The sequence below is a fragment of the Cyprinus carpio genome, chromosome A20, assembly GCF_018340385.1.
Source record: "Cyprinus carpio isolate SPL01 chromosome A20, ASM1834038v1, whole genome shotgun sequence".
In the NCBI taxonomy this organism is placed as follows: Eukaryota; Metazoa; Chordata; class Actinopteri; order Cypriniformes; family Cyprinidae; genus Cyprinus; species Cyprinus carpio.
In genome coordinates this window covers 7781759-7794727 of record NC_056591.1, presented here as the reverse complement: position 1 = coordinate 7794727, position 12969 = coordinate 7781759, and positions in this window count along the sequence as shown.

Genomic DNA, 12969 nt, shown 5'->3' with positions numbered 1-12969 from the left:
GCCCTCTGACTGTTTTGTTCTTTACACTTTACAAATTGCCCAAATACTTCCTTTGCCTTGATACGGATGCGATTCGGTCGAGATTAAGACGTTCTGGTTTTTGGAGGTGGCTATTTTGCTGCACGTCCTTACAGGATTGTTTGTTTACGATCTGCCGCTATCGCTGCCCTCATCTGTAAAATGTAAGAAATATCCTCAAATAACATTTTTTCCCTCATGTGGCTTTGCTCAGGCAAAAAACCCCTTCATCCCAATCTGTACCTCCATCTGCTCCCTGCGGTTTAGCAGAAAACAGTTTACTTCTCTTCTGTTCCACGCACAGAGAGCCAAGCTTTTAAAGAGGTGTCTCAGATATCGCCCAGCGAGACTCACTAAGAATGCTGGGATATGTAAATACTGGTGTTAAAAGCACACTGGGTATGACGGGGAAGTGTGTTATGTTATGATCCTCACTGGGGGGGCCACAGCGAGTGATGATGTAAAGTTTATTGATTTATGGCATCGATCGGCCCCTCCTGCGGCATTGCACCTCAGAGGCATGTTGGTCCTCTGACAAACTCTTTCTTCCCTCATCTTTTCTGTCTTTTTTTAGTAGCTCCAGTGCTCGCTCAGAACAACTGAGGCATGACACTACAAATGACATATTGCTAATCGCCCTACACTCCAGAGAAACCGAAATGAGCTCTGTTCTTTCTAACAACTGCACAAAGGGATGTTTTGCATTAGCTAGCTAGCTACCTCTCAAAATAAGAAAGGAAAGGAACAGGAAAAAAATAAAGGGGACCAAGGTCAGTGTGTGTCTGGGCCCTTTGTATAATTCATGCCTTGCGTTCTCCATTTAACACATTTTTTTTTTTCTCTCCCTTCAGACGGTGGCACCTCAGATAAATTACGACGTTCCAAAGAGCTGGACTGCAGCGTACATGTCCTCATGTCACCGCGACTCAAGACAAAGAGATCACAACCTCGTGTTCATTATTCAGAGTGAAACCAGTGAAACCTAAGGGTCAGGATGAACGCTAAGATAGACTTTATTAAAGCGCTGATGGAGAACTGAATAAATCCATTAGATCTTCACACATACACACAACTACATTTAAATACTTCGTGGCCCACAAAATATTTGCAAACTTCAGCCACACATGCAATGGATTTCAATGCATAAAATAAATAAATAAATAGTGTGTGTGTGTGTGTGTGTGTGTGTGTGTGTTTTTTTTTTTTTTTTTTTTTTTTTTTGTGTTTGTAGTTTTTTATTTTTTACTCTTGTAATGTGATATTTATTGTGAAGACCTTCATACATTTTTTAAGTGTCTAAATACTTTTCAGGGCCGCTGTATGCAATGAACAGCATGAGGCTCTATGAAATGTTACATGAATGTTATCTGATTGAATCAAATTATTAGGCAGAAAAAATAGTTACACAGTGGAACAAATAATATTAATTTAACCTGATTTTTTCAGATGAAACCAGTTTCCTCTTCTTTTTAAGATTTTCCCACTGCACTATAATTATCAATTACTGAATTATGATACAACAAATCTTGACAGCTCTCTGCCATGATATTTCGCATTTGAACGATATGTGTCATTTTGGCAATCAGACCTTTGCGAGACATTACTTGGCACAGGAAAACCAATGATTTACATTTACAGTATATTTATTCTCCTGCTAGATTTCTTACCAAACTGACATAGTTCATGTAGTATGTTATTCTGTGATCATTACTTCAGCGAGTAGTTGAGGTCACGACTCCAGTGCTAAGACTAGAACGACATTGCCTACAGAGCAACATTCAATATATTTTATTCCTTTCTAACTTTATGTAATTACCAAAGGCATTGGCTTACATTGTGGAATGCTACCAATCTTCACAGTGGAGTTGGGGTTTCCATATCTGTTTTCGAGATCTGAAACATTTACGCCTTTGGCAAAGGGCCTGATTTCTTTGTTTCAAGCATGCATAGATGTATTGCTCTTGATATTTTCCGTCTTGCGGTTTGCCCAAAGGGACTCTGTTATCATGTGGCTTTCTTGAACTTCTAAAATGTTAAATGCTTCGGTTTGTCACATCAGATTTCCTCTACACACTTTGGGAATACCATAATACATTACACCATTCCGTGTGTATTTTTACTTGCCAGTGATAATGGAGGTTAATTTAAAGAAAATGCTATAAACAACGACCGTAGACTTGCTTAAACTTAAATCAGTCATCACCAGATTTCCTTCTCTCATATTTAGCACAGAAACATAGCGTGGGTTAGAAAATGCTAATTAATTAGTTTCAAATGTTTAATAATGCTGAAAGATAATGGATGAAAGTGTTACCTGCACTTTTTGAATGTGTAATTAAAACATTCAGACTAATCATCACCTTTCAAGTTACTTGATCCTACTTAGCATTTCTTTATATATGAATGAGTTTATCCACTAAAACATATGAAGCATTACAAGAGCTGAATTTAATAAAGGGAATTGGCTGATGTGACATGAATTCAAACTCTGGTTTTTCAAATCTGGTTAAAACTTTCTTCACCAGAAGGCCATTGTGGAGAGATTAATTAGGTGGTTTGTAGAGAGAGATTTAATGGTGCTGTTCTCTCAAAATTCCCTGCCACTCTCAGTGTTAACCACAGTAACAAAAAACAGATACTTGGAGCGCAACACATACAGACTATGTTGTTGCTGTGAGAAAACCCTACAACAGAAACAAAAACAATGTAAGGAATGAAAAAAAAAATCCTCTTGCTTATTTAAACCATGTAACAAGTTCAGTTTTTAAATCTCATGGTTATCCTCTCTCTCTCTCTCTCTCTCTCTCTCTATCCCATCTCTCATCTCTCTCGTGACGTTGTTGGACGGCAGTGCATGATAGGCCACAAAGATGCGAGCAGCCAATGTTTGAGTAGCCGAAGCGCTCTCGGTGTGAGAACATGCCTTGAGAATGCCTGCGCTGGCTTCAGGCCAACTGAAACTGATAGGTTAACAAGAAGAACTTGTTCTTATCAATGGGGCCCTTTTATCGTTCTGTACACAGACACACAAACTCTCACACTTGCAGCACTACAGGCATAACCGCACTGCTGACACCAGCGCAGCTCTTCTCAGCTCTAATCACGCCGCTTTAAGTGACATGGGCAGAAAGTCATTGTTATTATTCCTTCGGCGTGGAACACGAGAAGCGTCCAGTTGAGCCCAAACTCTGCCCCGATCGCCAGGGCGACAGGAAGCCGTCACTCTCCTCGGCCGGGTTTATCTTGGCTGCCGGCTAGAGAAAACAATTGTGCACTCTTCTTAAAAGGCTAATCTCTTATGCTAATTCCTGGTGAAAATAAAAGCGTTTTTGACAGCGTTTAATTACAAACTGAGCAGTTTCAGGTAACTCAAGCTCACACACACACTTGTCCACTTCCTAGCAACTATGTCCTTTTGGTCTTGTCAGTGCAGCCATTTTTTATTTTTTTTTTGTGCAGAATGTAGCTCAGCATTTCCACTCATGCAGCAGAAAGGCCAATTGCACCATTACTCACTGGCCAGCCCTCTGTGACCTCGAAAGAGGTGACCTGCCTTGACTGGGATACAGACTGATGGGCCAAGCAGGACTTGGTTCAGCAGTCAGGTGATAATTGCTTTAATAGCACAATGCCAGTGAAAGCACCACAATACAGCCCAATTCATAACTCATTATAAGGTGACCAGATTTCTGAAATGAAAACCAGGGACATTTTTTTTTGTTCAGTATTCAGTATTACAATATTACAATATTAACGTCCACTTCCAAACTGATCTTCCACTGATTTATGAATTAAAAATAGGGGTATAATTCAAGTTTGTGTATTTTTGGCAGTGCTAAAATGTAGCACTGTGGTGCACTATGGGATACTAGTTACTCTCGTACTAGGGTGTGTATTTCATTATAATGTAATTCCATATGATGAAATAGTGTAATATTGAAAAGCCATTAAAATAGTTATTACATACTGTGCTGAGTAGGGCGGGGCGCGAGAGAGCCGTGGGAACGGAGCGAGGATGGTGGAGTTAATGATGATGAGCGACACCTGCGTCACTCACTGGTCTCGAGTACCACGGAGGAGCCCCGGAAGGATAAAAGTACGACAGTAAAGGACGAGAGAGGACCAGGCCTGGATTTTATGTTGTTGTTTATTATGTTTTATGTGGCAGTCGTCCGTGAGGGGCTGCCACTTTTACTTTCATTTTGTGTTTGTTCATTTGTTTATTAAAGTTTTATGTTTATTAAACTTTATTTTTTATTTTGATTTAATACACGTTAATGAAGGACAGACAATGAAAACATTTATGGTTAATTTAATACTGTGTGTATGTGTTGTTGTAGTGTATAGATATATCATATATATAGATATATATATTATATATATATATATATATACATACACACACACACACAAACACATTTATTTATTTACTTACAATGTATTAAAAAGATGGCATTCATAAGTGTTTGGTTCAGATTAAGTTTTAGGTTAAAAAAGAAGAAAGAAAGGAGTATAAAACATTATAAAAATACTGGTAATTATATGGTGAAATATTAACAATTTCAGATAACTGCTTTTTATTTAATATAATTTTAGTTTTCAGCATGATTTCAGTTTCATTTGATTCTTTGGAAAGGCACATCTAATGTGATAATGTGTTGCTCAATAAACTATTTATTATTATTATTATTATATATTATTACTATCATTATTTTACATGTTTAAGTGTTGTTTTGCTGCTTATTTATTTTGTGGATTTAGGTTTAGGGACCCGTTGTGATCAAAAAATGCAAAGTTTTAAAAAAAACCTTTATTTGAAATATCAGATATTTTGTAACAACGTAAAATTATTTTGCTATCAACCTTATTGATCAAATTAATGTGTCCTATGGTAAAAAGAGCGTTTATTTCTATATGCACTACTGACCCCAAACATGTTTGAAATGGTATACATGGTGTCTCTACTCTGTTTCTTTATCAGGGGTTGAAGTTTTTTACATTTTAAATTAAGATTTAGATCTTAAAATTTAGCGTCAATAAACTATAACGTATAACTGCATAATGTTCAATGCTATCCAAAAAAGAGTATGTATATATGAATAGTTTTTTTGCGCTATGTATAGAAAGAATGTTTCTTTGTCTTTGCCTTGCGTCAGTGTGTGTACCTGCTTCCCAGACACATGACGGCCTTGGTCAAAGAACCTCAGACATGTCTGACATAAGCCAGTGAGCCTCTTGATCTTTTTTTTCCAAAACTGAAATGATAGATCTCAATTGAAAATTGCACACTGCATTCAATAATATATATATATATATATATATATATAAGTCATTATATACTTATAATATATTATAATATAATATTATATATATATATATAATATATATAGTAGCACATTAGCCTATTATTCCACATTGCTTCTTTTAAAACACACAGTCTAAATATGGATATTTCTGAGCTCCATCCAAACAAAGTCACCTAAAAATGTAGATTCTTGATAATGATGCACTAAATAACAGCCATTCAACCTTCTTATGTTTCTTCAATTCAGTTCTTCAAAACAAAGTAACTGAATTACAGGATCAGCTCTTGACTTCAGCCTCTGTTAACGTGAGAATGCTTTGATTGTTACTCATATATTTGTCTCTCAATCAATCCACTCAAACACCCACTTGCCCAGCTACAACAAAGCCCTTAAAACCTGCTTAAACTGTGATAAACGATTTTGTAAAATATGTGTTTCTTTTGTGTTGCTAAGGCCCGGGCACAATGCAAATGGAGGGTATAAACCTGAAATGGATTAGAGCACATTTATTACATATGTGGGTGACTTGGCTATAGCAAGTAACATTCACAATTTTAGGGACTGTGTGGCATATTTTCTTCTGAATAGGCTGAGATCCTTTCATTTAAAAAAAAAAAAAATGTGACGGGGAATCAATGATATACTTTCCATGGTGCGGCTGGAATGGCAGAGCAAGGTTTTTACTAATCCTTCCCTAGCGGCAAAAGCGTCGTGCTTCTGCGGTGGGGCTTTGGGGTAAAAGATGAACAAATTTAGTTGTAGTAATAGAATACAAGACACGTTTTTCTTGGAACAGTTTCTTAAAAGAAAATAGGAAATGTTGTTTTGTTATGAGTAATCACATTTTACAGAACTGTATACATAACATTTACTGCAGGTAGGCATAGCAAAAGCTGCTCTCCTGTTAAAATAAAATAACACACTTTATGCTATAGTAGTCTTTTTTATGATTAAAGATGGCAGCACAGAGATGAGTGATATAAAAGGCTTGTTCACTACGTGCAAAAAACATATTAGTACTTCTACTGGTGTTCCCTATAAACATCAGTACCACGATATTCCCTCAGAGCAGCTCATTTTTTGTCCACGTCCCTTGGAAAAGTTTTTTCCTTTTACTGTTTCACATCCCCCTCCCCCACAAGCCAGTAAAGGAGCTTTTTTTTAGGTCCTTTACTTTTGGTTATTTTTTCAGCCAAAAAGCTGTATATACACAAGACCCCTGTGTCTCTCTCTGTGTGTGTGTGTGTGTGCGTGTGTGTGTTTTTTCAGAAAGAAAGTGCAACAGGGCCTTCTCCATGAACGGAAGCGGTCACTGCACACAACTTACATATATATACATGATATATAATGTTTAATATAGCCTTTTTATACTTTAAGTTTATCATTTTGAGTTTAGTTAAAGTTTTATAGTTTGTTATGTGCTTTGACATCGTTCAGTTTTTTTGTTAGTTTTTATTTAACTTTTACTTTTATTTCAGGTTTTGTTTTAGTAATTTTAGTACTTAATATTTTTTGGTTTCTTCAAGTAGTTTGAAAGGGACCATTTCTAATGCTCATTCACTTGACAAGCTTTATTTCAGTTTATAAAAACAATTGTAATAGTTGTATTTGTTTAACTATTACAAACACTATGTTACAAATATTAATGTATACACACAATTTTTTTTTTTTTTTATCAAATATGTTTGCCGTATATAAAATTATGATAATTTTAATATATCAAGTATGTAAATTTATCAAATCATTTCAATCAATTACACTTAAAGGGGGTCATATGATGCAATTTTTTATTTTTTTCCTTTCTCTTTGGAGTGTTACAAGCTCTTGGTGAATAAAGAAAATCTGTAAAGTTTGCAAAGACTAAAGTCTCAAACCCAAAGAGACTTTTTCTTTATATAAAGTTAAGACTCGTCCCACGCCCCCCAAAACGCCTCATTTAAACATGCCCCCCACATGTCTAAACGACGTCACGATGTGGGAATATTTACATAATGCCGCCCTGCCCCAAATGTTCACACAAAGAAAGAAGGCGTAAACCTTTGATTCTTGCTGTTGCGGCTGGGCGCCATGTTTGTTGGAGACGCTGCGGTGTTTTTAGTTGTGAAAGCGAAATAACTGTGTTTGTGCCTTCCAAAAGTGGAACACAACTAGAAATCAGTGGTTAACGTTTGTATTTACAACACTGTTCCAGACAGTTCAACCCCAATATGCAGATGTGTGCAGCACATTATATGGAGGACTGTTTCCTGATTCCTGTGAGAGAAGACTACACTGACTCACAGACGGTAAAATACATTTACATTTGTAAAGGATTTGCCATCTGATGATTCAAACGCGAGTTTTGTAGCAGTTGTAGTTCACCGATGTCCAATTCCAGTCCTCACGCCCCCTGCTCTGCACATTTTGTGTATGTTTTCTCTCATGGCTTCAGTCCTTTGTTATTTTCGAACCTAAGTGCCCTGTGAAGTGGACATCACAGGATATTCCGCCATGATTCCCAGTTCGAAGCAAACGAATATATTCCATTCAAAGTGCACATTGAAAGTTTGCAAGACGTGAATTTAAATTGTAGTGTTTATTTACAGAGTTATATGCATGTCACACTTGTCCGTTGTGTAAAAAACGCACCGCGCAAATCCATGAATGAATGTTCCGAAGTATGAGGTGAAATTCAACAGATTTCCCCTACTCAGGGCGTAGGGAGCAATGAACCTGTGTAGGGACCAATATCAAATGTTCATGCACGGAGCTCACTTCTAACGAGATTATCAGCAGTGTTAACAAAGAGAGACATGCAAAAATATGCAGAGCTGTGGGGGTGTGAGGACTGGAAATTGTTGACCGCTGGTTGTAGAGTCATGCTTGGTGTGTTTGTCGTTTCTCTTATTTTCTCTGATCAAAATGCAGACTGGGTTTTATGTTACGTGGCTGCGATGCAACGCATATATATATATATATATATTATATATATATATATATATATATATATATATATATCTATATATATATATATATATATTATATTAGCAACATCATATGACCTCTTTAAAATGTTCCAATTTAATACATTGTCAATACAACTTTTCTATTTGCCATGCATTTATTTCAGCTTAATAGGCACAGACATGGTTTGTGATACAATGCATATATGATTTTTATTTAAAAATATGTTTTTTTTTTTTAATATTGAAAATATGATAATGCATATTGCCATGTATATCACATCTGTCAATTGATCAGAAAATTTAATCACAAAATGACCTTGAATTAAATTAAAATTATATACATTGGCAATGCAACTTTTCTCATATGTGTTTTCATTATTTCAGTTTTACTTTTTAGTTAACAACACTGAAACATTCATAGCAAATCATATATGAATATATTTATTATCAAATTACTTTTAATATATAATATGCATATTATACTGTATGTATCTCACACCTGTCAGTGATAAAAACATTAATCAATTAATAACATTGATTAACATTACACATTATTTTTCCGTGCCAAGGCAACATTTCTCCCCCTCATTGTCTGTCATTATTTTCTGTTAACAAAAAATAATTGTACTTTTAGTTTAACACTGATACGATAATTAAAAATGTATCTATTTACATATTTATAGTTTCATTTTTACATACAGAAAAAATAATCAAAAATATATAAATAATGCTTATTTGAGTTTATGTCAGGGGCTGTCAGATCTCTTAATCAAAATTAATTACATTGATGTAAATCACAATTGCATACATTAGTTTCAGACATATGAGAATGAGAGAGAGAGAATAAGAGCGGCAGATGTTTTTATAAAAACACACTTGCACATTGACATTTACACATATAAGATAATTTATGTATATATGCATGGTCATATTTATTATGGATACAGAATGTGTGCACTGTGGCAATGTTTGCTTCATTTAAAGGAAAATGTCAGGCACCTTGCTTTTGTGAGTCCAAAATGCCAAATTCTGGCTTAATTTGCAGGTCTTTGTCTGTCTGTTGTGGTTGCTATGTTACTAGAAATAATTTCCACACAGACTCTTGATGAGCAGAAACAATAAGATTCACATCTTGTATTTGAGAAGATCTGGAATGCCAGTGCTTGTGGTGAATTTTTAAGGACACATGTCTAGTTTCTTGATCTAATTGTCAAAGATCTGCATATGGCAGAATCACTCAGTTTTACAGACTTGTTTGGTAGGCCCGGGAGTGTTTTGCCAACTTTGTCTTTTTCTTTTTTCTGCTAGCCAATTTTATCTCTCTGAAGTTTGAACAACATCGAAGGCTTTTTGACATCACAAGCATATGAGAATATTGAAAAAAATGCAAATCATGAGAGGGTGTTCTGAGTACTTTTCACTCCCTAACAGTAGTTTAGGAAATCCTCAAAAGTAAACCTATGTTGTTTATTACTATTTTTGAAAGGACTTGTTCTGAAAGCAATGATTTTTGTTTGGCAGTGGTGATGGGCTTTATTTTTTCTGAGTTAGCATTTTGTGTGTGCGATATGGAGAATGACCCTACACATTCAAAATGTTGTGGGTGTTATCAGCAGTTGGGTCTGGAGGTTCAGAGCAAAAAACAGTCCGAAATTTATCATGTCACTTGTGACCCTGGCTTTTCTAGTCAGTCACATTAATGAGTCCCACTGCTTACAGGGGTGGGGAGAATGAGAAAAAAAAAAAAAAAACTAGATCTGTGACTTTGCTTGTAGCAAATCTGCAGATTTCCCAATGATCAAAAACCAAAAGCATCTCAAGGTTGTTTGAATACATTGCCAGTGCATAATGTTTGGAGTCAAGATGTCAAATTTTTGGGCATTTCTTTTAAAAAAGAATTTTTTGAATCAACACACTTGTGATTTGAAATACCATTTAAATCAGATTTTGCTTAAAAGGGACACATTTTGAATGCAGACTCAGCAGGAAAAAACATTTCAGAAACTCTCTTATCCAAGCATTTCGCTGCATGCAGGACAATCTGTTTGACAGAACAATGTCATTCCTAGGTCGCCTGCAACAGTGCCTGGCTCTTTGGAGCAGTTTTTGTTGATGTACTATGGTGCCGGTAAGGCTAGTACAGACCCCAGAGACACTGGACTAGATCTATTCCCTTTTGCCATCCTTCATAGCTGGGTAAAAAAAACAAAAAAAAAAAAAAAGATAAAAAAAGGAAAGCCGTGTTAAACATCTTTTTGGATTGGACTGTGGCACGGATATACAAGATCGAACTGTTTTGCCCAAGCGCTGACTGCAACCGAGCCAACATAGTGGCGGGGCCAACAAAAAAAAAAACAAACACCGCCTCTTGTTCATTTTGTCCAACAATAGAGTGCAAATAGGAAACCAGTGCCAAGGCATTATGGGTCTGGAGTTTTGACAATTGCAGCCCAGCACACCCAGAAAAGGGTCCCTCCATCACGAAGAGGACCAAAGCCAAAGATATATGATCCCTACAGTTGCCAAAGCTGACCAAATTGCTGGGCCACAACACGTTCTATCCCAGCAGGCCGCTCTCTCAAACAAAACAAACCAAGGATAAAAAGCGAGACCACAACCCACCTGAATGGAAACGGATCTTGGCACATAAAACCAACAAAATAATGCTTAATAACATAGCCCAACAGATCTCCCACTGTGGAGCAATACATCCCGCAGGGTGGTACATGACATGATTCTGGAACTTTTTAGTAATCCTAAAATCATATAATAATCCTGCGAGTGGCCCATTAGGTCAATTGATTTTTCTAGAATTCAAAAAAGTGGCCTCGGCGTTTTTAGTACTATATTGCTAATGTAAGGGGATTGCAGAGACACTCTCTAGACTATTTCAACGCCTACGACATGACCAAAATTCAAAATACCATTTAGATTTTTTTTGTAAGTGGGTCCATATCACACGTAATTGGCAAACTGTAATTGACCCAGGTACTAATTTTAAATACATGTAAATAGTCCTTTTATGGCTATTACATTGAAAACTACGGGCTTCGCGTAGGGTTTGCTTTTAAACAATCTTCACTCAGCATGAATTTTCTAGTAAAATGACATGCGTAATTAGAAAAAGACAAACCGCACATTGAAATGCCAACATGCAATTCACGTTTTAGTAAAATAGATATTTTTTTTTTTTTTTTTGTAAACATACTCCTATCCTTTTTTATCACAGCTGCAAGCATTCACCCTGTGTAAGATACAATAACACTGCCTTAATTCCAAAATGAGATTTTTTTTTTTTTTTTTTATTAATTATGTATTTTATTCATTTTTTTAACTTGGGGGTTTCAAAATGTACACATGTAATAGCCCTGTAATATGCAGTGTGCTACTTTGTAATTATAATATCTATAGTTTTAGATTAGCATAATATTAATAAGATATTTATCATTATATAATATATAAATATATATATTTTTTTTTTTTACAAATTAGATTTTTCTTTACATTTGAAGATGCTGTTTCTGATCTACCATGATCATACTTGCAGCTATGTGGATATTAATATAATTATCAGAATTGTCTTTGCACTTAGCTGTCAATTTGTTTTAATGAGTGAATCAAAAAAAAAGAGAAAAAAAAAAAGTTTTTGACAGGTTTGAAGACCACTGACTAAGAGCAATTTACCATTATAGTTGCCCGTACTGACAGAAAAAAAAAATCCATTTGTGGATTCTAACCACAGAACAGAGATCAGACCAGCACTTTTGACTGCTCAGCACAGTGTGGGAATGTTTCTGCAAGCTGTGTTAACTATGCCTTGAGCTTAAACCCGAATTTGTTTTCAATTAAATATCCCCAGATGCCGTTAAGGTAGGTGTTCTGACAATTGGGCCAGTTCACTGGTTTCCTGTTCAAACCGCAGGTGGCATCAGTGAGGTGCATTAAAGCCCACATCCGTGTCATGCGGAATGCTTAACCCATACATAACTGGATACGCCATAAAAAAGACCATCTTCACCCAGTGAAACCTAGACTAAATCTAGAACAACGTTCAACCTACGACCTGAGCACACAATTGGACGCAGCTTCCGAGGTGAATCCAAATCTCGTGTGGTTTTCCTTCTCCTACATCCCAACCACACCAACGAGTGGGTTTTTGTTTCGTCTGTCATAAACCTCTGTCCCAAACCTAGTCAGTGGATCGTAGTAAGCCAATTCTGGCCACCATTTGGTCATTGCCATATTTGTTTATATTAGGTTGATATACAAATAAAGTGTAATCGAAAACAATGTGTGGGAAGGACAGACCCTTCCTTAAGCTGCTGTCTTCTTGGCTCACGTTTCACACGGGTTTCAGTGTTAAAAAATCCTTAATATCTCCATCATCGCCCATTGCGAGAACAACATCTTAGGGTACGATTGTTCTTTTTCTATCAGCCTTGATCAAAACAATATTCCCCTCATAAATATGCTTAGCTCTTCTCTTGTCTTGGGCTTATTGCTCTTGGATTGGACCTAACAACAAGAAATATACGAATAGCCCTTCCTTTGATGAGGTTGTTATTTCAGACAGATGCCTACTCTTTTTCCGAGGAGAAAACATGTGGTGTGTTGTTACACCCTCAGAAACATGCTGTGAAAAGCAGTTGATGAAAGGGGAAAACCACTGAGGAAGAAAGGACTACAAAAAAAAGAGTAAC